General features: G+C 39.7%; 1 long non-coding RNA gene across 2 annotated transcripts in view; it reads left to right on the forward strand.

The window, feature by feature from the left end:
- LOC144315605 (uncharacterized) overlaps positions 1 to 23,554 on the forward strand; it is a 41,629-nt gene extending 18,075 nt beyond the window's left edge. For both annotated transcript variants that reach the window (XR_013381328.1, XR_013381327.1), the window contains exon 4: positions 23,069 to 23,554. This is a non-coding gene — a long non-coding RNA (uncharacterized LOC144315605). The remainder of the gene's footprint in view (positions 1 to 23,068) is intronic.
- Positions 23,555 to 25,915: the final 2,361 nt, after the last annotated feature.

Raw genomic sequence — 25,915 nt, forward strand, 5'->3', positions numbered from 1 at the left:
TCCTGGGATCAAGCCCCAAATCAGGCTCCCAGTTCAGTGGCGGTCTGCTTCTCTGACTCCCTCTGCCCCTCCTCCCTGCTTGTGCTCTCACTCTCTCTCTGTCTTTCAAATAAATAAATAAATTCTTTTTTTAAAAAAGAGGATCAATCTGACATTCCTCTTAACATGTCCAAAAACACCCAGTTCCTTAAAATACTTTTTGAACAGCTCTATTATGTTGCTGATTTGCTCATTAATGAGTTAATAAATCTTTAGCATATGTTCATTCTATATTGGAATGAAAATCATGTTTTTAATTTCTTGAAAGTTATTATTTTTTTAAGATTTATTTGGGACAGAGACGGCATGCAGAGGGGAGGGGCAGAGAGTCTTAAGCAGACTCAGGGCTGAGCGCGGAGGTCCACGGGATGCTTGATCTCACCACCCCAAGACCACGACCTGAGCTGAAACCAAGAGTCAGTCACTAAATGACTGCACCACCCAGACGCCCTGAAAATTATAGTTTGACAGGTAGTTACGATGATTAAATGAGACAAGTCTAGAACATAGTAAATTCTCGATAATTAGATTTCATTAAGTTTCATATCCTAATTCTTCCAACCTTATAAAAAATATAACATTGTAAAATTTTTTTAAATTAAAACAAATATATAACATTGTTCACAGATGAAATACACACATATGTGTATTCATGTATTAGATGTGTATATATACATATATGTACATGTATTATATGTATAAAACTGATGTGTATGTCTTATACACAACACGTTTACTATCAAGAACCTTATGTAACTTCAAAAGAATCTCTATATATTTCCTTATTCCTATGACTGACATTAATGTCTCCTAGAAATGTTAATATTAACAAATAATGACAATATGCTCAAGCCTGTTTTTGGCTTTATCCCTAAGCTAAAAGTATGTAAACAGACCAAATGAGAAACAATAGCAGCATCGTAGAGATAACTCTGAGAATATACTAATTTGGGAAGAAAAGGTTACTGAGTGTTCTGTGAGAACTCTAAAACATTAGCCATGTTGAGATTTCTAAATTGCAAGAGTTGCTTATTGACAAACATCTGACTTGAGTGGACATTTCTTCATGTGCCCTGGTATATATGGGGAAGGTGGATACAAGGAAGAAGGAAACTGCAGAGAAACATAAACAGGCACAAGTTGCCTATATTTTTTCTTTCTTCATAAGAGTGGCTGCACAACATAGTGTCTGGAAAACTGTTTTCCTTCCAAATAAAATTATGAAAGTCAACTTTTTCTAAACTTTTTACTCAGGGACCCAAAATGATTAAACACACCCTTATCGATGAGAAATAATTGATTTATTTTTATATTTCTTTTGTTTTAACATTTAATGCAGCCTTGGTAACCAGAACCTATTTTTCCCACTTTAATAAAATATTCACTCATGTTCCAAGACACTATAGTGTTAGAACATAGTAATATATTTCGCCAGTGCTGGTAATCCAAACAAGGTATCTGGCTTGAAAGATAATCATTTTATTTCTTTCTAATTCATAGATGTTAATCAACTGGCCTCATTAAGAGTTACAGCTTTTACCACAATGAAAAAGGTGGGCACAGAATTTTGTATTCTTCCCTGTTCTAAATGAAGAGGTTAATTTACGAACTAAGTTAAACATGTTCTGCCTATAATTTAGAATGTTTGAAAAGAATAAGCTCAGAAAAGAAATGAATAAAACATTTTTCAGGTGGTAAATTATTTAAATGGCATTAATTAATTTAAGTCTCCTCAGAAGCTTCCTTGACATTGTCATTTAAGGACAAGAGCTCCTAGGCAGTTTCTTATTTTAATATTTTCCACTAATTATGCATGGCTCGTAATAGATTCATCATAAAATTTTGAAAACAGAAATATATTGAGTGGAAGTAGAAGTCTCTAACACAATTTAGAATGCTGGCTCCTATATTCCTTCAGATATATATATAATATATATTATATGTATAATATATTAATTTTATTTTTAATATATTAATTTTAATATAACTATTATATTATAATAATATAGTATAATATATTAATTATAATATATAATATATCATATATGTAACAGTATTCTAGGAGTACTATTACATTGCATATATGATATATATTAAAAAATAAATGAGATCATCTTAAACCTGATCATGCTTTAACCTGACCTTTCACTCAGCAGATTATGGACCTTTATCAATGTCAATTCATATTAGTCTACATTACCCTTTTTGATGGCTATATAGTATTTCTTCACATGAGTTTATCATGAAGTAGTTTAATGCGTTAATTAGCCAATTTCACTTTACATTACTTACACTCCTGTGAAATTTAGTAATTATCCTGCTCCAATGTCCAGCTTACACTACATAGATTCCAAAGGCCCAGCATGGGACTCAAATGTCCATATTTTAAAGAATGTTCAGAAGAGATTCTGATACAGACCAAATTTTGAGAGCCACTGAGTTAATAAGTTTCTTATTGATGTACATTTAGGTCTATATTTTTTGTGCAAAACATTGTAAAAATAGACACCTAAAAAACAAAAGAAATAGAAAGTTAGGAAGAAATAATCTTATTTTTCTCTCCCTTTATTCTTCCCACCTTTCTTTTTCATTTCACTCCAGCTTTGACTGTCCCACTTATTCCATAGAAGGAAAGATAGTAAAATATTGGAGTTTTGAAAAAAATAAAGTTCAAGGAAACTATGACAAGAAAGGAGTTCAATAGAAGATACTGGGAAATATTGGAAGAAGGAAAAACAAAATATGTCAGCAAAGAATGCATTTATTCAATTAATATACTTAATTAGAAATAGCAAAATGTGATGGTAGTGTGGAAGAGAAGCCATTGTCTAGTTTAGGAATAAGCTACTTAAAAAGGATGAGACTAGATTTGTTTTTCTAGATACATCACTATGAAGTAGGAACTCCTATTTTATTTATTTTTTTAAGATTTTATTTATTCATGAGAGACACAGAGAGAGAGGCAAAGACAAAGGCAGAGGGAGAAGCAGGGTCTCCCAGCAAGGAGGTTGATGCAGGACTCGATCTCAGGGCCCCAGGATCACCACCTGAGTCAAAGGTGACTCACCCACGTGCCACCCAGGTGCCCCGGAACTCCTATTTTAAACACATTTTTCATTTCATTAGGGTTTCTACCTAGGTACTTCATTTTCAAAACGGTCGCAAATTTAACTTTCAGCAATAAAGGTGAATGGGACAAGGTCTACATCTTATTATCTCCCTTTACTCTCTAGCTGGATGATCTTTGACAAATCAATTTCTCCTGCATCAGCTTCCTAGCCTATAAAATGTGTGCACTAGATTAATCTACAGAAACCTTCACCTTTAATATTCTTTAATTCCATGAGAGCAGTTTGTTTCATTTTGTAATTAAGCCCATTTCAGAAAAAAGAGCCTTTTCTTTATTCTAACTTAAAAACCCATGGGCATTTAAGTTAGAATAAAGAAATATGTGACAATAAGCATTTACAACCTATAAATATACATCCCACCGGAACCTTTCTCATCAAATGTATATTACATACTATATGTTATTCTGAAATACAGAGAGCCAAAGAGAATTCATTAATTATAGAAGGGTTTGAATACATCAATGTGAATCAATCTGCAAAGACATTAGAAGGAAAATTATGTCTCTAGAATATCAACAATTTAAAACAAGTTCTAGGCAGACAGAAAAATTTAGGGTCAAACTCAAAGACTGCCAACAGCAACTCAGGGACTTTTTAGCTTTAAGAAATAAATGTGTAAATGGAAAGTGTGTTTTTCTTAAAACAGTTACCTTGTCAAGATAAAACCAAATCACACACGTATAAAATGAGGGAAGACTACATAGGCTGAAAGAAACAGCAAGTAAGTGACAAATATTTGAATATCTTTGAACCATAAACTGATGTAAACAAGCAATGCAAAACCTGCTGTGAAGAAGAAGACAAGCAATGCAGTGATCTCAGAATATCAGATGGGAAGTTCCTGCCTTCTCAGCAGCTTAATGTCCTACCACAACTAACCTTGTAGTGGGTTGAATGGTGGCTCCCAAAAGATGTGTCCACCCAGAACCTGTGAATGTGACAGTATTGGTGAAAAAGGGTGTTGGAAATGTAATCTTCATTATTCTAAATCCAATGACAAGTGTGCTTATCACAGAGAAAAAGATGATGTGAAGACAGAGGCAGAGATGGAACATGTCTATCATCCAAGTATTACCAGCAGTTGTCAAGAGGGGACTGCTGGCAATCCCTCCCTCTCCTACTGCTCCTCCCCCAACCTCACACTCTCTAAATAAATAAAGTCATGAAAGTGGATTTAGGCCAACATCACCTAATCTGTAAAAGATTTGGGGACTATGTTATGTGTACATATGTACGGTGTATTCGGAGAACTCTGAGCAGATCAGGATTTTTGGAAACTACAGCTGACCCTTGAACAATAGGGATTTGAACTGCACAGGTCCACTTATACATGGCTTTCTTTTGCTAAGTACTATCAAAATATTTTCTCTTCCCAATAATTTTCTTAATAACATTTCCTTTTCTCTAGCTTACCTTATTGTAAGAATATAGTATATAGTACATATAACATACACAATAAGTATTAATTGATTGTTATGTTATTAGTAAGGCTGTCAGTAAACACTAAGCTATTAGTTGTTAAGTTTTGGGGGAGTCAAAAATTATATGCTGATTTTCAAGTGCACAGGACAGGGGTCATCATCCCTAACCACTGTGTTGTTCACGGGACAATTGCGTGTTTTTATTTTATCTTTTAAAAAGATTTTATTTATTTATTTAGAGAGCATGAGTGGGGGGAGGGGCAGTGGGAGAGGGAGGGAAACAATCTCAAGTAGACTTCTCACTGAGCACAGAGCCCAAATGAGGCTCCGTCTCACAATCCCGAGATCATGACCTGAGGTGAAATCAAGAGCTGGATGCTTAAATGACTGAGCCACCCAAATGCCTCCCCAAATTGTGTAATTTTAAAGGAGTATATTTGTTTCCTAAAGCTGCTGTCACACATTGTCATAAACTAGATGGTCAAAAACCCACCACATACATCCTGTGAATTTCCATTCCATGCAGAATTCCTCATGGTTGGGGTTGCCATATCGAGTTGCACAGGCTATGTATTGTAGGTCATGGGTGAGTGAGGAGGCCAGGGAGGTGAGTAAGGGTTGCAATCCACCAGTGCTCTGCCCTCAAAGCTGTGCACCCTGCTGTGAAAGGATCAAAAGAAGATCCCCAATTGCCTTGGTAATGGAAGGCCTCTTTTTTGTACAAATCAACTACAGGGTCCCAAAGAGATATCTTTTTAAAATTCATGCAAAAATGATGTAACATCAGCAGTAGTTTTAGTGGTTCTTTTTGTCCTCTTGCCCCTGGTACCATGATCTCAGCTCTTCCCCAAGACTGGTATCCACAAATAATTCCCAAATATCAAGAATCTCTTAAGCCTAGGAAGATTACTAAAGTTTGGGGATAGCACAGAGAAAGATAACACACATAACACACAATTTCACTGTCATGTTCAATTTTTCTCTCGTGTTACTATCTTATTTCCAAAATACCAAAATGTTTAATATACAACTCTGCTACTGATGTAAGCCATCCCACAAACCCTCTCTGTGTACCATATTCTGCAGATGAAAATGATAAATATTTTTTCCATCTTTTTTCACTATTTTGTCTCTGAGCCTTTGAACACACATTACCTTGTGCTTAGAATCACCTTCTCCTCTTGTCTACCAGGTAAACTCTTGTTCATCTAGTCATCCTTCAGAACCCATTTCAAAATGAAAAAAAAAATGGTCTTATTAAAAAGTAAAGACTATAGAATATCCCTTCAAATTCACCAGTCATCATCTATCTCACACAGAAGCCTCTGTTCTCCCCTATATCTCCCCCAACTTGATAACTCTTTGAGAGCAGAGCCCTGATTTGTTGTTCCCATGGCATTAGTTCATGCTGAAATGTCTGTTTCCTAAGCATTTTTCTCATAACCAAATACCCTAAGAGGATTATAGTCACTTAAGTTTAAACTCTTGCCATTTTCCAAAATCAGTAACATTAAAAGTCATACAAGTTCTGTTGGCCATCACTTTACCTGATGATGTAGACATAAGCTATAGCATAGAGTCTTTTTATTTACCTTTGGATTTCTGCAATAGTTTGTGATTGCCATTTTTTTGTACCTCTATGTTACATCCTCTTTCTTTTTGCTTTCCTGACATAGTATCTTTCAGGAAAATCACTTTCACTTTCTCCTTCCTAATTCCCTTTGTTATGCTCACATTTGCATTCACTGCCGTATTTTTAAGGGCTTTTGGGTGATGTTATGTTTCATCTGATTTTGATTTCTTTGTCTATTTTTGATTCCTTTCCAATTCCAAATTACGCCACTAAATAGGGAAAGTGTGTTAATGAGCCAATTTCATCTTGACAGGCTCAAAATGCAGTTATTTTCTTGTAGGGCATATTAGATTATGATCAATGAGTCTAAACCTGAAAACACGTGAAAAGAACCTTTTCTTTTATTTCCTCTATGCAGGCTGCAGCACTTTTTTTTATTTATTAACAAAAAGTACATTGTTTCCAACCACTGTTTAGTTCTCCTAGATTCTTTAAAAATTAACATTCTTATCTAAATATAAAATTATAACTCAGATGAAAATGTTATTTAAAAATTTTTAAATTTATTACTGAGCACAGATCTTACGTGCTTTATATACTTCATTATGATAAAGCCATATAATGATGCTATAAGGTACCCACTATAATTATCTTTTGTTACAGATGGATAAACAGAAAATCTCAGAAGCAAAAAGATGAGACCAAAGTTGTCTACTTAAAACATGATGATTCCAGCATAGTGTCCTACTCTGACAGAGTTTGAAGCTCCTGCTTTCCTGTACTTGGGCCACTTTTTCAATCAGAGGCTCCTTCTAATTAATATTTTTAAAAAGCATCTCAAAGTTAGGAGTTTAATTTCTTTTCATAAAGGCAAAACTTCATTGTTGTTTTTCAAATAGGGATCCCAAAATCAAATGCCTGTGGCAACTAGGCAGATAAAATAAATGAGGGAACCAGGTAGGGTATAAAATGAAACAAAAGCAAAATAACCAGTGATAAGCTCAAGTTAGTGTCTTGAGGACTGTTGGCTTGTTTGCCAGATATCTTGTTATCTTCTAAAGAAGCCAGAAATTTAGATTTTCACTTAAAATCTGCCAATTATTAAATGTTAAATCAGGCTTTTTGTTATTCTAACTGGGCAAACTAAATGTGTCTACATGACCTACAAGCTGCTAACTGCTGAATAACTCTAGTATAGGCTGATGTTGGCCCATAAACCACATGTCCAATATGGTAGCCAAAAGCCACATGCAGCTATTTTAATTTTAATAAAAATAAAATAAAATTTAAACTTCAGTTGTTTAGTTGAACTGGCAACATTTCCAGTGTTCAGTAGGAACATGTAGTTTGTGGGTCCTGTAATGGACAGGTCAGAACATTTCCATTATTGTAGAAAGTTCTATTGGATAGCACTGACCTAGAACAAGAAAATCTGGGCTGTTTTTCTGTCATCTGTCATGATTCATGAACTGGTACAAAGCAGGGCTAAAGGTAACTGATCCTCCAGGGCCATTCCTACCATTTCTCATCCACCTGAACAGAGAGAGGCTGCAAAGGCCACTCATCTGGCTGGACATCACTGAGAAAACAAGTCAGATCCAGGACAGACCTGGGGAGTAGGCAAAGTGTGTCCTTAGCCTCTCCTACATCCAGCTCTGGAACTACAAGCCAGGCCACTATCCTCCCCTTTCCACAAAGATCAAAACCTCATATCCTATTTATTCACTCTCAAAAACTTATTTTTAGACTGTTCAACTACAGTAATATGTAAATAATGGATATTACCTAATGTTTCTACCCTTCCCTAGGATATTTACCTTTATAATGTATAAAATTCTAAGAGTGAAATGTCAAGCCTAGAGGAGATAGTAAGGCAGGGTTTCTTATTCTCATAGGATCATCTCCTGGAGCATCTTAAATCCTGCCTTACAGGTAGTTAGCTCATTTCCCTCATGTAATGGCAGGCCCCACTCAGGATCTGGGTCAGTAGTTTCTAAAAGAGCTGCTCATGAGAATCACCTGTGTGGGATTGCCAGTATTAGCAAGTAAAAATACAAAATTCTCAGTTAAATTTCAGTTTCAAGTAAACAATGAATAAGTTCTAGTGGAAGTATGTCCCATATGCCATGCAATTTGGATTGTATCTGAAAATCCTAAACCTGTGGCCTTATTATAAAAATACTATTGAAGTGCCTGGGTAGGTCAGTAGATTGAGTGTTCAACTCTTGATTTCAGCTCAGGTCACTATTTCAGGGTTGTGAGATGGAGCCTTGCATTGTTCTTCATACTCAGTGGGGAGTCTGCTTGAGATTCAATCTCTCTCTCTCCCTTTACCCCTCACCCCTGCCATCTCTATCTCTCTCTCTGTGTCTCTCTCTCTTTCTCTCTCTCTCTCTCTTTCAAATAAATAAATACATCCTTAAAAATATATACTGTTTTTCTGGTTCCAATAATTCTTTCTTTTTTTAGATTTATTTATTTATTTATTTTAGGGAGAGAGGAAAAACGTGAGTGGGGGGGGGAGGGGCAAAGAGAGAGGGAGAGACAGAGAGAAGCAGACTCCCCACTGAGTATGGGCCCAATGCAGGGTCCATCTCCTGACCCTGAGATAGTGACTTGAGCTGAAAATCAAGAGTTGAACATTCAATCAACTAGGCCACCCAGCTGCCCCACTGACTCCATAATTCTAATATTCACTCAAATTTAGGAACCATTGATCATAGTTAATGCACTTGCCTCTGGGTAGTGTTTCATTTTTTAGCCAAATCTCTGTCACCTTTAGAACAATCTTTTTAAATGAAATCACAGTCTCCTACAGCAAATACCAAGTTACACATGACTGTTGCCTTCATTGTGCTATTTGATCCTCATGATAACCCTGTAAAGCAAGAAAGGCAAAGAGTCTCCTCATTCTGTCAGTAAGAAAACTGAGGCTCAGAGACTTAGACTTCCCAGGCTGACCTGCTAGTAAATGGCAAACTAAGAATCCAAACTCATGTCTTCTGAGTTCCAATGACAATGCTCATTCAACTGTTCAGGGCTATAAGTGAAAGAAGATAGGAACAACATAAGACAGAGACAGAGACAAAGAGAATGAAAGAAATTGAGACAGAGAGCTTCTAAGAATTTTTCATCCAAAGTATGGTTAACTAATCAATTACCACTTCATGGACTCACAGCTTTCTTGATCACCAGGTCACTAGGAAACTGAAGGAGCAGACCTGGGACCCAGAGTTCAAAGGATCCCAAGTCTCCAGGTACTTAGGGGTCTGAGAGAGAGTTCAGAAGTGGGTGATGGAACCAAAATAGTCCAGAAATTGGCTTTGAGACTGGTAATGAGAGCGATGACAGAGAATGCCTGAAAGAAAGTTTTATGCTCAAAACTGTTGTTACACTGAGTAATGAGATACTAGTGTACCTGTAATTTACCTCAACCACCGAGTTCATACTCTGGAATTTCTTCACAATAAAATAAATGAGTAGCTCTGCACCTGACCTGATCTCAAGGGCTGCACTGTGGTGAACAGGTTCAGAGACGGGTTAGTGTTGGAGAAGGAGAAGTGGGGAAAAATCACATACATAGGCTCTTAGGTTCCAAGGGAGAGGTGACCACCAGGGCCCAACTGAATGCCAGGGGGTGATGACAGAAGCTGAGCAGCCTCTGAACTCATCTCCTTAAGCTGTTTGCTATTGAGAACAATTCCTTGAAGGTGCCCCAAGTTATCACACATCCACAATTACAGAGAACATTGGCATGCTACCAGAAGAGATTCATTCAATTCTAAGAAATACAGCTAGTAAAGTGAATTTCTGAAGCAAGTAGAGGAGCTATAGCACCATCTGTCCATTTTAGTACATGTCTCATGTTTAATCTTTCCTATGAGCTATTAATATACTGAACGTTATAATATTCCTGAATCCTGACAGTTGATTGAAAGGTACCCACTTCAGACACGAAAGGCTTGATACCATGTTCAATCAGCATATGATGCACAGGAGGAGAGCATATGCTCAACATCATGTTGGAACTCAATTAATATTCTTTTTTTTTTTTAAGATTTTATTTGCTTATTCATGAGAGACACAGAGAGAGGCAGAGAGAGAGGCAAAGACAGGAGAAGCAGGCTCCATGCAAGGAGCCTGATATGGGACTCGATCCCGGGACTCCGGGATCACACCCTGAGCCGAAGGCAGACGCTCAACCGATGAGCCACCCAGGCATCCCTCAATTAATATTCTTATAACTAAACAAGTCATCCTTATTAGATTGTAGCTGGGTGAATGAATTATTATTATAGACATTTGACCCTCTTAGAAAAACCCGGATTTAAAATCATTTTGGAAGTAAGGTTCTCTATTAACCTTTAAAACACTTGAACGGTATCCCTAAATAATATATAATACCATCATATTGCATGGAAAAATGCACTAAATACTTAGATTTGGTATCATCTTTCCTTTTTTACTCTTTCATAGTAGTGAGATTGAGAATACCAATAACTTGAGGCACAATAGCCTAAAGCATTATTTTCCATATTTGTCCAGGAAAAGCAACCTAAAAAATTATTTTCTCCAGGAATTCTTTTAAGTTTATTTATTTATTTTTTTTAGCAATCTCTACACCCAATATGGGGCTCGAACTCACCACCCCAAGATCAAGAGCCTCACACTCCTCCAACTGAGCCAGCCAGGTGCCCCAAGGAACTCTTTTGACTGAGGCTTAAAACATCAGGCTCTTGCATTTAAGAAGACATCCGAGTTGATAAAAATACAGTCCATGAGCTTATGTGTTGGCTGATTTGATATAGAAACAGAAGGGTTACATGGAAATGAAAGGGTTAAAGATGAGATGGCCTCACAAGTTACTTCCAGACTCCTTTCCAGATCCATATTACAGTAGCAAACATACACTTCCCAAAATAAAATATTTAAACTAGAATATGTGTTCTTGCACCTACTTCAGCATAAACTGGAATTGAAACAAAATAGTAAGTGTGTTTTCTCTTTTGAGGAAAATTTCTCACTGATTTTACTCTAGTGTTGTAACAATAAGAATAATGCTGCTGACTGGTCATCAGCTGGGCTCAGGCTTGGCAGTCAAAGTTGCTAGGTAACAAAGAGCATGTGCACGGGCCAGCCAGAGGTCAGACCTCGGGGACAGAAGGAAAAGGAGGGAGCACTTTTAGAAACTCAGCCTGAAAGCCCCCAAATCCGCTGTAAAATAAATAATTCTTGCTTTTCAGTTGGTTCAACTCTTGGAAATTCAGGTGTGCCTAGAGAGCAGATAGGGAAGTACATTCTGCTTCTAGGTCAAGGATCCCGGGAAGGTCCTACAGCAAAATGGTAGACATATGTATTAAGAATTTTCCTCTTTTTCCTAGGCTCAAACAAGTTGGGAGTCTCTTGGGTTTTGTTTTTTTAAGCTTATTTATTTATTTATTCATGAGAGACACAGAGAGGAAGGCAGAGAGAGAAACAGGCTCCCTAAGGGGAGCCTGATGCAGGACTTGATCCCAGAACCCCAGGATCACACCCTGAGTCGAAGGCAGACATTTAACCACTGAGTCACCCAGCATCCTGGGAGTCTCCTATTTTTGACAGTGTCTCCAGGTTTTTAGCCTCACTGCTTCTTTTGAAACAGAATTTTCAAATGTTTCTTAATGTGAGCTAGAATAAAAATGCCTTTTACCCAGTGATGCAGCACACACACAGACACACACACTCACTCACCACTCGAAAATGAAACAAACAGGGGATCTCTGGGTGGCTCAGCGGTTGAGTGTCTGCCTTCAGCCCAGGGCGTGATCCTGGTGTCCCGGGATCAAGTTCCATGTCGGGCTTCCTGCATGGAGCCTGCTTCTCCCTTTGCCTGTGTCTCTGCCTCTCTCTTTCACTGTGTGTGTCTCTCATGAATAAATGAATAAAATCTTTAAAGAAAAATGAAACACTTTACTCTGTATGATGAAGTTAAAAAAAAAAACAAAGCTAATACAAACTGTGATTTGACTATATTTTATTGCAACATTATATTCTATCTGTTCTTTATTAAATTTTTGTAGCAACCCCCCAAAATGATTTTTTCACTCACGCTTTGCAAATGGGAGTTTGAAGTGCTACACAAAGGATTTTCCCCAAAGCGTTTGTCTTACTACAAAGTAATATAAGCAAAGGTAATAGTACCAGCGCTCATTAATATTTAGTATATACCAGGTGCTGCTTTAAGTGATAAGCCTGTGGCAAAGGTACAAATTTTATTTCCATGTTTATGTTTTATATGAGGAAACAGGTGTACAGAGAGACTCAGTGGCTGCTCAAGATCACATAGCCAGCAAGAAACAAAACTTGTATTCAAACCCAGGCTTTTCAGCTCCAAAACTTCACACTTAGACACTACATTATATGCTTTCAACCCCTATCTTCAAAGAAATTAAAATGAAATTCTCCCCTAGTCCAACTCAGTTTAAAGGAGAGGACCCACAGGGCCACCTTACTCCAACTACCTAGCTTCTTCTGGGTACCCTGCAGATGTTTCACCTGTGAGACTAACTCTAGCCCAGGAGATGCTGGGGACGATGCCAACCAGGAAATATTTATCTCGGTCTCCCAAGTCCAGGATGTGGCACAATGAACAAATAAACCGTCTAAGAAATAATATGCCACCCAGAGATAAACACCTTTTTAGCCTGGTAGACACTCTGGCAACACTGTCCTCCCATCTACCTTCTACGTTACAATCAGCATTATCTTTATAAACACAAATGTTAGATTGTTACCTCAACCCTTAGAATCTTTCATGACTCTCACCTTCTACTCAAAAGTCTAAATAAATTATGATAATTATGCCTGGTCACAATCTTGCCCCTACTTACTAGAATCTCACTAGGTGGTTTTCCTATGCGCAAACCTTAATTTCACATTCTTGCTTTTATATATAAGCTCCTTTATCCAGTTAAAATGACCTTGCCCGCCTTGTTTGTCTGGATCTTTACCCTTAAAAATCTAGTTCAACCAGAGAAGAATGTGAAAGCTTCACCTAGGTATATATTAACGTGTAGATCGGTAGACAGAAATAGACTTGAATAGAACAGAAGAGACAACAGTGATCCAGGAACTAAAAAACACGGAGAAATGAGGGAATGTGTTCTGGGGGTTGGGAACGAACACCAGCACTAAAGAGAAGTAGCTGAAAAGCCTGGTGACACGGAATTTAAGAGTGGGTGTTTAGGGAAGAGGTAAAATGACCTGGAAGACACAAAGGAGAGCAAAGGGAGATACTTAGCACTCTCCTTGAGAAGCCTGCAGAGGAAGCGGTGTCCTTGAGGGAAAGATTTCTTTGGGAAAGACACTGTTTTCAGAGGGAATTTAAAGTTTAAAGGAGAAAAAAAAAATCAGCTCAATATCATTTAGCTATTACGAGTGTGATAGCACCAAGTGGTTTAAGTAGCAAACCAGAACCTCTTTCAAAAGGCTTTTTTGATAGATATCCTCTAATGCTATCTTGGGCATGCCACTCTCAAATCTTCTAGGTAAGAGAGTAAATCCATTCAGCCTCTGTGGAGAATAACTTGACATGGTGCTTACATCTTAAGTGTTAACTTGGCAAAGCTATAGCGCCCAGTTATCTGGTCAAACATGCAACTAGATGTTGCAGTGAAGGTATTCTGTAGACATGATTAACATCTACAATCAGTTGACTCAAAGTAGAAGACATTGCCCTTGATAACGTGGGTGGGATTCATTCAATCAGCTGAGATCTGAAGACCAAAAATGGAGGTTTCCCAGAGTAGAAGGAATTCTGCTTCAAGATTGTAACACAAGAATCCTTCCTGGAAAGTGATGTCATCAAGAGGCAATACAGGTCAGTCTTGATTTTAGGCCCCCTCACAAAAAGGGCACCTAGCAACTACCCATAGGCAAGACACCATTGTGAAAATCCCAGAACCCAAGGGTGAGGCTAAAGCACCAACTGTGGACCACAGAGACTGAGAAGGACCACAACAGAAGGGCAAGAGATCCAATTTCACTTTGATCTTAGGGTGCCCCACTCCAGGCCAGCATAGCACTCACTATACCGGGAGGACCCCTCAGTGTATGACTTATCCAGCTGGATAACGAGAGCCCAAGGTGGGCATCTAACTTTCTCAACATTGAAGGACCCTTCCCAGGAGGCCCACTTGGGTCTCATCTCACAGGATCACTGGGGAAATCTGCAGGGCTAGATGACTGGGGGTGAGATAGAGACAGAGGAAGGGGTGGGGCTTCTAGGACTCCAGTTCTCAGATCTTGGAGGACTGCATTCCTGTTTGCAGAGGCCTCTGAATGGAGAACCCAGCCAGCAGCCCTGTCCATCTATGAAAAATGGAGAGATAGAGAAAGGAGGGAGGAGGAGACACACACCTAAACTGTTCTAAACAGGGTTGTAGGCAGGAGTAGAGCAGTGGGAAACAATTTGGGGTCAATAGGGTGGAGGAGGATGAGGAGAGAAGAATCAAGTGTCTCCTGGGTTCAGGAAGAGAAAACACAGCAAGTACCAGAAATGTGACTGAGGTGTCAAAAGAATATGAAAGCTCCTTAAGAAAGGGACCCAAGTCTGTGTTTGTTGACATTATGTGCCCCATGCCTCGCATAGAGCCTGGAACATATTAACTGCTTGTTGGCTGAATTAAAAGCGAATGTATGAACAAATTAGCCATATATATTTTTTTTAATCCTTCCTGAGTTCCCAGGCTGCAAGCCTGCTCTTTGAATTTCAAACTCGAAACTGCAACATCAGCCATTGCCTGAGTCCCCAGCCTGCCAGCCTGCCTTACAGATTTCACACTTACCAGCCCCCATAACTGCATGAGGCAATCCCTGTTTTTAACCTACAGATGTAATCAGTGCAGAAGTGAAATTATGCACGTACAAGTTCCTGCAGTAGTGCAGAAACAACTCAATGTCCTTTACCAAAGTGTTGCTTGAAACATTATGGCACACCCAAAGCTAGAATAATTTGCAGCCTAAACATGAAAGCTCTCTATATTCTTACATTGAATTTTACCTGAGATAATATTAAATGAAAAAATATCAAGACGCAGAATAGGATGTACAGATGCTAGTACTCATATAAAAGGAGGGAGGAAGTTGGGTAGTAACGCAGGCACTCATGCACATACGTTAACTCTGGATAGATATAGAAGGGATTGGTCATTTGGTTTTTCCAATGACTGTTTCTGGTGAATAACACTACCCTTCTGTAACTCAAAAATTTGGTCCCATAGACCATGAAAACAAACCCACTTGAAAGAAAGAGGCATAGCACATAATATTTTGAAAGAAGGGCTGCAGGAACCTGGGTAGCTGTTGGCACAGAATTGCTCACGGGCTTGTGATTTCTCTGCCCTCTAGGCCACTTTGAGAACCACTTTGAGGCCACTTTGAGAACCTGACAGGACAGCCGTGAACCCCTCACCAGCCAGCCTCAGTCATCATCACCACAGGCCTGAAAAAGCCTGGCTTCCCCCTGGCCACAAGCTGGCAGCAGTGGCTCTTTCAGGGGGGAGAGTCCGAACCCGAATGAACCACAGCTCTACTGAGATCTCTTAGAAACGATTCACACATATGAAAACAGAGTGGAGAGTAGATCTTCAGTGACTCATGAAACACTGATACTTTATCACTCGATTTTGGTCAAAGATAGAAAACCAGAAAATAAAATTGAAGACTCACTATTCATTTATATTTGTGGGTGTAGCCTCTGACGCATGAATGAATTAAGTAATAATCATGGTGTTGGATTTTACATTCGGGCACACACAAAATGTACCCAAACAGGACTTTTCTAACCCTACATTCTTATTGCAGGTTGGAGCTGAATAATGAAAAACAGAAAATAAACACTTTTTTAAACTTCCTGATTTTTCGAAATTTAAATATATACTTTAATAATATAACAAACACACATTCCACTGCCACACCGTTACTGTTAGTATTTTTCATATTTGCTTCCAACTAATTTCTTTAAAAAAAAAAGATGTAATTTTTTCTGGTTAGAAAATGATGGCATCCTCATTATTGACAATTTCAAAATATGAGAAGTTTAATGATGTTTCTAAGGTTAATTAAAACAATAAAATTGGCTTAAAAATGTTTGTTGGGCAATAAAAAAAAGCTTTAAGTCAATGCAAATATTCATAACTTGTAAAAGTCTTCTCTAAAAGGGCACCAAAGACAGTTTATTGAATCCTGTTTCGATCCATGTTAAATTCTTTACAAATTATTACATAAGGACCTATTGCAGTAAGGGTTTAAAAGAGGAAGAAGCAATTTATTTTATGCTCATGGTACAATCATTGTGGAACAGTCTTAAGTAGCCAGGAGCAGGTAGGTTTAGTACTTTGTAAACCCAGTGGAAGACACACTCTTTGGTTTTCCAGTCCATGAACTGTCACTGGATTTTCTCTATGTGACCAGTTAATGCTGCTCATCTTCAAGGCTCTTTCCTAGATGTTGTGTCCTCTATAAATGCTCAGCACTGGTTCCTTGCACTCCTCTGGTGTGGTCTCACCTGCGTGCTGATGACCCTTGGCTCAAACTAGCTCCACCTCTGGGCTCCCCACTGAGCTCCGGGCTTCCTGGATCCTCCCTGATTGCATCAAATTCAACAAGTCTAGAAGTGAACTCACCATCATTCCTCCAAAACTCTTCGTTCATCAGGGTTCCCTATCACCTGCTTAGTTAACCAGGAGCCAGTAAGCATCCTATTCTCTTCTCCCTCCTTGCCTTCGGATCCAATGTCTCAAGTCGGTCCAATTTCACCGCCCAGATATTGTCAAATCCTCCTGCCCTACGTCAGGCCTGAACATCATTGTTTCAGCCCCCTCCTAATTATTCTTCCTGTCTCCAGTCTTGCTTTTCTCTGCATTTGTCCACAATGAAACCAGAAGGATGGGCCCAAAATGCACTTCTGGAAAGAAACTATCACGTGGCCTAACACAACTTGGTCTGGAAGAAAGCATGAAGCCAAATAATCCTACTCTATCTCCTAGTGTATATATATGTGTGTTTGTGTGTGTGTGCGCGTGCGCACGTGCGCATGCACATATATATAGTAATTTATGGAGAACTTTGTAATATATACAAAAGTTTTCAAGGCAGTTTTTGACTTACAAATATCTGATATATAAGCATCTCTTACCCAGACGTGGGTGTGTCATTCAGGAGTTCACCTCCGCCAATGTCCTGCTGAAAACAGCCCCCACTTTGCCCTACACCCCTTCATTTCCCCAACCCACCCCCACCCCACCCCCGAATTTTAAATTCTGTGTGAGGAGCACCTCTCCCATGCCAATGGTGCCCCTTAGGGTAAGCAACAGAGCCATGCTGACTGGATATCTCCCCCCTCTTCTCCACTGGACTTTGGTGATTCCATCTTCTCTGCCGCTCATCTACATTCTCATCACCTTTACTTTCCATTTCCTCCCACTGTGGAGGACAACTGCCCCCTTCTTGATCATTCTGGGGACTCTTGTGTGATTCCCCACTACCCTTGGGTCACCAGGTCCCTCTTTAACAGCTCAGAGCTCCCTCTGATGTCACAAGAACCCTAGAAATCTGCTGCAGCTGCTGAAACCCTATAAAGTGGCAGCACCAGAGTGGATCTCTTTCCCATACAGGACAGTGGGAGGGGGTGTGTGAGTTGGACCCACTCAGTGGAACCCAGAATTAACTTCCTCACAGAAATAATGCTGTCACCTCGGTTATGTACTATCATTAATACCACAGTTAAGTACAGAGGTGCTAGATGGGACTCAAGGGTCATTCTGGAAAACTAAACTACCACATAAACCCTATGGCTGTGGGAAAATTTGTCCTGAACTGAGTTAGAAAGAACGTTGGGAATGTAACCAACCAATATATGAGCCAAATAAATAAATCTTAGAATCAGGTTAATGCTTAAAAGGCACTGCACCCAAGAACCATGAAAACTAATCTTCGTGTATTTTCAGATGTTCTCTCTAGGGTCCCAGAGCAATTAGCATGCGTTGTTTGCAAGAGTGGCCACAGTCCTGTAACAGGATGCCGGCTGAGGTCAGATGGCGACTATTATTTGGAGTGGTGTAGACAATGCTACCTATCTGAGGTCATTTTCTAATGTTATTCCTCTTGCCCCTTTGCTCCAGCCTGATTGTATTTCCGGAAAACACCGAAGTCATGTTCCTATTGTCCAGTATCCACCTCCCAAGATCTTTGCTTGGCTCTCCCCATGGCTGCATTTGTCCGCTCCTCAGAGACACCATAACTGAGCACCCAATTTAAAATAGCCTCCCATTCAACCCCTTCACTCTCTTTATTTTTCTCTAAAATACATATTTGCCTGAAATGTATATTTATTTGTTCACTTGCTTATTTTCCTTTTTTTTTTTTTTTCAAGATTTTATTTACTTGAGAGAGAGAATGCATGCATGCAGCACACAGGATGGGGCAGAGGGGGAGAAAGAGGGGAAGAGTCCCAAGTGAACTCCGCACTGAGTGTGGAGCCCCATCTGGGGCTGGAGCCCACGACCTTGAGATCAGGACCCAGAGATCACCACTTGAGCCAAACCAAGAGTCAGACATCCAACTGACTGAGCCACCCCAGGTGCCTCCATTTGCTCATTTGCTTATTTTCTGCTTCTCCAACTAGAACATGAAACTCACAAAGGCGAGGAATTTGTCCCTCATTTTCATGGCTGAATCCCCAAGTGGGTTCCTGATCATTCTGGCACATAGGAGACACACAATTAAGTACATTAATATTTATTCTTTTTTTAAAAAAGATTTTACTTATTTATGTGACAGAATGAGAGAGTACAAGCAAGGAGAGCAGCAGAGGGAGAGGGAGAAAGTCCCTGATGAAGGACTGACCCCGGGATCATGACCTGAGCTTAAGGCAGAGGCTTAACCAACTGAGCTACCATATTAATATTTATTATTAATATTATGTCTTCTCTCTTGGTCAGGTTTGTTAGACTCTAATTGATCTCTTCCAAATACAGTGCATTGCAAAGACTATTGCAGTGGTTAGAACAGATTCCTGAATCTGGCTGGACTTCTGGCCCCAATACTTACTAGCATTATGACCTTGAACAGATTATCTCACCTCTCAAAGTCCCCATTCCTTGTCTTTTAAAACATACTTTTGGGATTGTTCATTTTCTAGACTCCAGAATTGGTTCTTTGATGACCATTGGCTCTAATTGTCTAGCTTCATCTCTTCTGCCACTCCTACTCAAATATCTCATTAACTTTCCACATATTGCTTATTTTAATAAATAAACAGCCAAGTGTTTCCCAGGTGTGGCTGGTAGGTGCTCAGTTAAACAACAAAAGAGCATATTTGTAGGGCTTCACTATTGATGAAGATCCTCTTTGGGATGGGGGCCAGGAACATGTATTCTAAACCATTTCTCCAGATGATTCCCCATGTGACAGAGTTTGAGAACCACCAAGAGTTCCAGGGGTGCTGATAACTTATGGGGGTTTGCTCAGATGTCATATAGATCAGTAATCCCTGTTTCCTTCTCTCCTCACACCATCTGGCCCCATGCAGAGGCTCACTCCAAGCTTTCTCTGAGGGCTATTGACCGTGATTGGTGTTCCTAAAGCCTTTGGGCATTTCTTTCTGACTGTTCCCTTAGTTTAAAGGAAAAGACTGACCTAGCTTGGCTGAGGAGCCCTTTTTACTTCCAACACTGTCTGATGGATAATTTACTTTCCAAATCCTTTCAACAGTGTATACATTAAATCTATTATAATTTTGTCAATTATACCTCAATAAAACTGGAAAAAAATGTTTATCTTTCAGCTCTCTTACTCTTCGCAGTCCATCATGAGGAAAACTTCAGGGGGAAAAAAAAATTTTTTTTAATCTGATATATGAAGAGCACCATGGGTAAGTCCTGATGCCTGTATTAAGATAGTAAAAGTCAGAGCTTAATAAACTCTAGTGCCACAGAAAGGAAGGAAGGAAGGAAGGAAGGAAGGAAGGAAGGAAGGAAGGAAGGAAAGAAAGAAGAAAGAAAGAAAGAAAGAAAGAAAGAAAGAAAGAAAGAAAGAAAGCGAGCTCCTCAATGGCTCAGTTGGTTAAATTCCTGACTTTTGGTTTTAGCTCAGCTCATGACCTCAGGGCTGTGAAATGGAGCCCCACATCAGGCTCCACACTCAGGGTGGAACCTGCCAGAGAATCTCTCTCCCTCTCCCTCCACCCCTCCCTTCCCTCCACTTCTGTCATTCTAAAAAATTTATTTAAAAAGAAGAGAAAAGAAAGAAAAAAAAAAACTTCAAGGGAGTTCCTATCTATCTTAGCTAAAACCTATCCAGGCATCCAGCCCTTGCCCCTTAAGCTTCAGGGAATTAGCTGGGACTTCAGAATTACCTCCACTTACTGTCTGGAGTCTTCTTCCATTTTAGTTCAGATTGCACCTCATCTGGAAGATCTTCTTCGTGGTTTATTGTCTGCAGTTGAGGACTTAGTTAGCGTCAGCTGTGCTATAGATAGTGGTCACGGGGAAGATAGCGATTTGATCACCTATCCACACTGCCATTTGCCCCTAGACAGCAGTCTTCAGAAGTCCCCCTGATGGAATAGTTGCATTGCTAGTGATTCATTCTCATCTCAAAGAGCTAGTTACTGGCCAGAACAGGAAAGAAATGGTCAGGCTCCATTTTCATATGCCTTGAGGCTTTCTAGAAGGAGTGGCTCCATAGGGAAGGCACAATGAGGCCTTGGGTCAGAAGGCATGCGAGGACCTCCCTGGGAAAAGGTTTATATCCTCAATCCTGGGACTCAGATGGAAGAGCTCATGCTTGCAGGAACTGTCTCGGAGCAGCACATGCTAGAAGGCCCTGGGACAGGCAGATTTGAAACTGTTAGTACCTTTAGCCCCAAAAGAAGGGTCTTAGACTCTGTTCACTACTGATACAAACAGCCTTATTTGTAGCATTGTTATTAAAAATAGCCCTTTGGGGGCACCTGGGTGGTTCAGTGGTTGAGCATCTGCCCTTGACTCAGGGTCCTGGGATGGAGTCCTGCACCAGGTTCCCCACAGGAAGCCTGCTTCTCCCTCTGCCTATGTCTCTACCTCTCTCTGTGTGTCTCTCATGAACAAATAAATAGAATCTTTTTTTTTAAATAGTACTTTTGATATCTACTTATATTTTGCTTATAGGTAGGTTCAGATTCTTCAAAGGGTGAGGTTAGTACCTATGATGGCCATGTCATATTACCATAGGCTGCCCCAGAAAGGCCACTGGACTTTCTTTATTTATAGGAACAGTTGAATATGATCAGAAGTGGACATGCCAGGCATTCAGGACCTGAGCTGCCAGGACGTGCCTAACCTTCTAATCCTTTAAAAATAGGAACTGAAAATCCAGTCCCATGTTTACTGATCAAATGTGACATCGGCCCTCAAATTCAAACTGGGATCATATACTCAAATTGCTTCATCTAGCTAATTTTAGTAGCTTACTGATGACCAGAGAAGGTCTCATTATAAAGTGGCATTTGTTAATAGAGCTCCGGGACCCAAATGGGATTTCCCAGGTACCTGACACAGGGTAACCCAATAATGCTGCCTCTTAGTCACAGACCTATTTAATCCAAGATTTTTTCGAATTCATTTACCTAAGAAATTAGAACATTTGTTACAATTAATTTGGCAAGGAAAGACAGCCAGCTGCTCAAGTGAGATCCCAAATTTTGTAACAAATTGAATAAACACTAATTTGTTGATGTGATTATAGAATTAGCAAAATGTTCTGCTCTTCAGCATAAAAAAATTAAGATCTGAGTTATTTCATTATGGCTTATCTCTATTACAAGTTTTTAAAAAAAATGGAGAATCTGTGTTGATAACAAACTCAAATAATCTGTTAAAAATAAAGACCATTGGAAGCTTAAAACTTCTACCTGTAAGTTGTGATCTCTATGTGGCCTTCATTCTTTTTCTGTAATAGAGAGCCCACCTGCTACTTGAAATGGTGCTGATCCCTCCTGGATTCTCAATTGCCTCCCCCCTCCATTATAGGAAATATACCTTTAATAGAGTTGGGTTTAGGGGCGGTGGGTTTTGGGTTTTTTTTTTTTTTAGAGGGCACACGGATGAGCCAGGGGGTGGGCAGGGCAGAGGGATGGAGAGAGAGAGAATCTCATCAAGCTCCATGCCCAGGATGGGACCTGACATGAGGCTCCATCTCATCACCCTGAAATCATGACCTGAGCCAAAATCCATAGTCAGACTCTTTTTTTAAAAAAAAAGATTTTATTTTATTTTATTTACTCATGAGAGATACAGAGCAGAAGAGAGAGGCAGAGACACAGGCAGAGGGAGAAGCAGGCTCCATGCAGGGAGCCAGACGTGGGACTCGATCCTGGATCTCCAGGATCACGCCCTGGGCTGCAGGCGGCGCTAAACCGCTGTGCCACCCAGGCTGCCCCAGAGTCAGACTCTTAACCGACTGAGCCACCTAGGTGCCCCCAGCATACATTTCCATCAAGGCCTTATATTGTATACTCTCTATATGCATTCCACTATTTGCAACAGATTTTCCAGAGTCCAGAAAAACGCAAAAAAAAAAAAAAAAAAAAAAAAAAGAGTTTTTTTATTATTTTCTCATCATTCAACTATAAAGGAGATTAATTTGCAGAAGTGACACCTTTGGCTCAGAAAAATATCAAAGTACAGTTGGGAGAAGGGAAATATGTACTTTCTTGCTGCCCTTATTTCCTTAAAGAGGGAGCAAAGATACTGAAGAAGGTTTCCCAGCCTCTGCTCCTGCCTCTCACTCCCTGCTTGCCTCAAAACAAGGACTGACTTACCTGTTTGGAATTGCAGGGGGCAAATCAGGGGCTCACGTGTGGTTCTTTCTTTGTCTTCCTGAAGGTTCTCCAATTCTTCTTCAGTTCACTGGTGAGCCATGAACTATGAACAGCCAGCAATGAATGCAGCAAGGAGAGCCCTAGACCCGCTGTTGGAGGCAGGCCTGGAAACCAAAAGCTCTGGTCTGCAGTGCCTGGGCTGTGTGGCAGGCTGGGATTCTGTTTCCTGCAGAGATGAGTACCCACACCTCCACTCAGGGCAGTGGATGAGAAAGCTCTAGATTTGGCATCAGACCAGAGTATCGGAAGACCTGCTCCAACTCAACATACCAGTTAATTATTTGGGGATAATTATTTGATGGTGTTCTGTAGCCTCAATTAATTCCTATATCTGTTTTGTTTTTTGTATTTTTTTTCAAATTAACTAGAAAACAAGAAGAATAATTATATTTTATATATATATCCTTCCACTCACCACCACCCCCATTCCAATCACCAAACCATCTACTTTATAGTCCTGAAGACTGGATTAAAAGACTACTGGAATTTATGTCTTTGCGCTTTACCTTAAATAATACTGGCCAAGGCAGGGAGGGGAGATTATTGAAATCCTAAGCATCTATATCCAACACTAGATGTCACTACCCTGATATTTTGAATTGGGTATTCAACTACTATTTTTTCCAATCTGTTTTATGTTCTTCCTCAAAATAATAGTAATAAATGCCAGAGTTACTGTAGATTATCATTAGCCAGATGATTCTTGTGGAGGATGTTTCTCCTTGCCTCTTGCCTAGGCTCTGAGAGCATTAAGTCTGAAGTGTAACAACCTCAGTATGGTCTAGAGCAAAGGTTCTCAATCTTGGTTATATATTAAAATCACCTAAGAGATTTTTTTTTAACATACCCATGCCCGAGTGCCTCCCAAAGATTCAGATTTAAATGCTATAGGGTAGAATTTGAACAGCAACATTCATCTAAAGTTCAGGTGGTTTTAACCTGAAGCCAAAATGGAGATCTCTGACTGCAGGTGACTGGCTTCTAAACTTGAGGATCCATCAGGACCACCAGCGACGCCCTTCTCCAGACCTCTAAATCAGAATTTCTGGTATAGACCCCAAAAATCTGTATTATTCAATGATCTAGCTGAGCCCTGGACCAGCACTGGGGAGTTGCCAGATCTGGTTTCCACATCTCATATTTTTAATGATCTTTTAGACACATTATTACCACACGATCTGCAGGATCTCCAGTTCAACCCAATCGTTTCACACATGGATATTTCTAATGAGCCTGTCTTTTCCCTTTCCATTCCTCTCAAAATCGCTACAAGATTTGCCCCCAAAATGTGACTTCACTTGAAGATATTTTGGCAAAGGATACATTTTGTCAAATCAAAGGTTCCTCTTGAAACATAAAATCACTTTTTAAAAAAATTGCTCCATGCTAAGTACAGAACTTTCGAGCATCCCAACTCTAGTCCATACTTAATCTTCAAAAAATTGGGATCAATCCTCTCCCAGCTATAGCCTGTATTCACCTCTCTGTCCCATCAGCATCTGTAGCTCCTTTCCTAATTCCGCCAGGTGTCGCCTCACCCCTCACTCCATCACTGATCCCCACCCCAGGGATACAAATCAACAATGGTTTGGGACTCAGAACTGGGCTGAAGATTGATAGTCTGCAGATGACTAGACCTAAAAGCTTGGGAGTTTACTGACTTCTCCCCCTAAATCACATAAAAATCTCTTCACCCTCTCCTGCCCATGCTTTATCAACACTATCTGTTGCTCAAGAAATAATTCCAGGTGCCCCATCTGCCACTCTTTGGGGGGCAAATTGAGCTACAGGATTGGGTATGTCTGCTTACAGAAGTGGAAAGGGACATGTTCACGGAAGAAAAAGCTGATGGAGCATGGGAATTAAAACTGGCCATTGCTTCAGAAGGCTGGGTTGCTGATAGCTTAGTTCAGCTCACTGCATAGGACTTGCTCTGTGTTCTTGTGGGGCTCCCACTCTGGTCCAGCGAGAACAGCTTCCGGGTGCTGCTCCAATGTCTCAGTCACCCTAGCTGCCTCTTGATCAGCCTGACGACTCAGAGCATTCCCTTTACTTTTCAAGCCTGCACCCCCATTCCATGCAAACTCCCTGTAGGACATACTGTCTTTTTTTCCCTTGGGTAGTGGCCTCCTCTGCTTCTTCTTCATTTATTTCTTTTAGCCCACAGAAATTTCCCAATTTGCGTGTTCGCTCTATTTTCTGCCCTTTTGTACACCTGTCCCCCCTCATCTCCCTCTACAGAGCCTTCACACTATGTCCTTGAATTAATATTTTCTGATCTGCATTCTCCCCCAAATTTCTTCACTACTTTGCTTCCTCTTGGCAGAGTAATCTGTGCAATAAAACAGATGGAATCTAGTAGTCTCTCTTATGCTGATTTGGATTGTATGATTGAAGCACATTTTATCAATTTCACATCATCTGCTGACAAGACGTAAATTCTGTCAGTAAGTGACTGAGCAGAGCAAACAGTCTGTCCTCTTATAATAAAAACATATTATACAGCATTTCATACCATAGTTCAATTTTGCAAATATAGCATAAATTCTGTATGCACAGGCAAGAAGAGAAGTATATTTTTATCTAAGTAAGTTGATGCTGTTTCCCAAGTAATTTTCAAGGCTTATAAACCTCCAAAATCATCAGCAAGATCGACTACAACAGATTAGTCATGAAGAAATGTCTCCATCACAAATAAAGTTCATTATTAGATCCCACAAGAATTTTATAATTTTATAATTCTATGACATTTTATAATTCAGTGGCACAGAGGACAGTAATATGGAGCCAGTGTTAGATGTAAATTCTTTCTCATGCACCCTGCTGTCATTTCAGCCCGTAACAACTGAAA

This window comes from Canis aureus, chromosome 6 (genome assembly GCF_053574225.1).
Source record: "Canis aureus isolate CA01 chromosome 6, VMU_Caureus_v.1.0, whole genome shotgun sequence".
Lineage (NCBI taxonomy): Eukaryota > Metazoa > Chordata > Mammalia > Carnivora > Canidae > Canis > Canis aureus.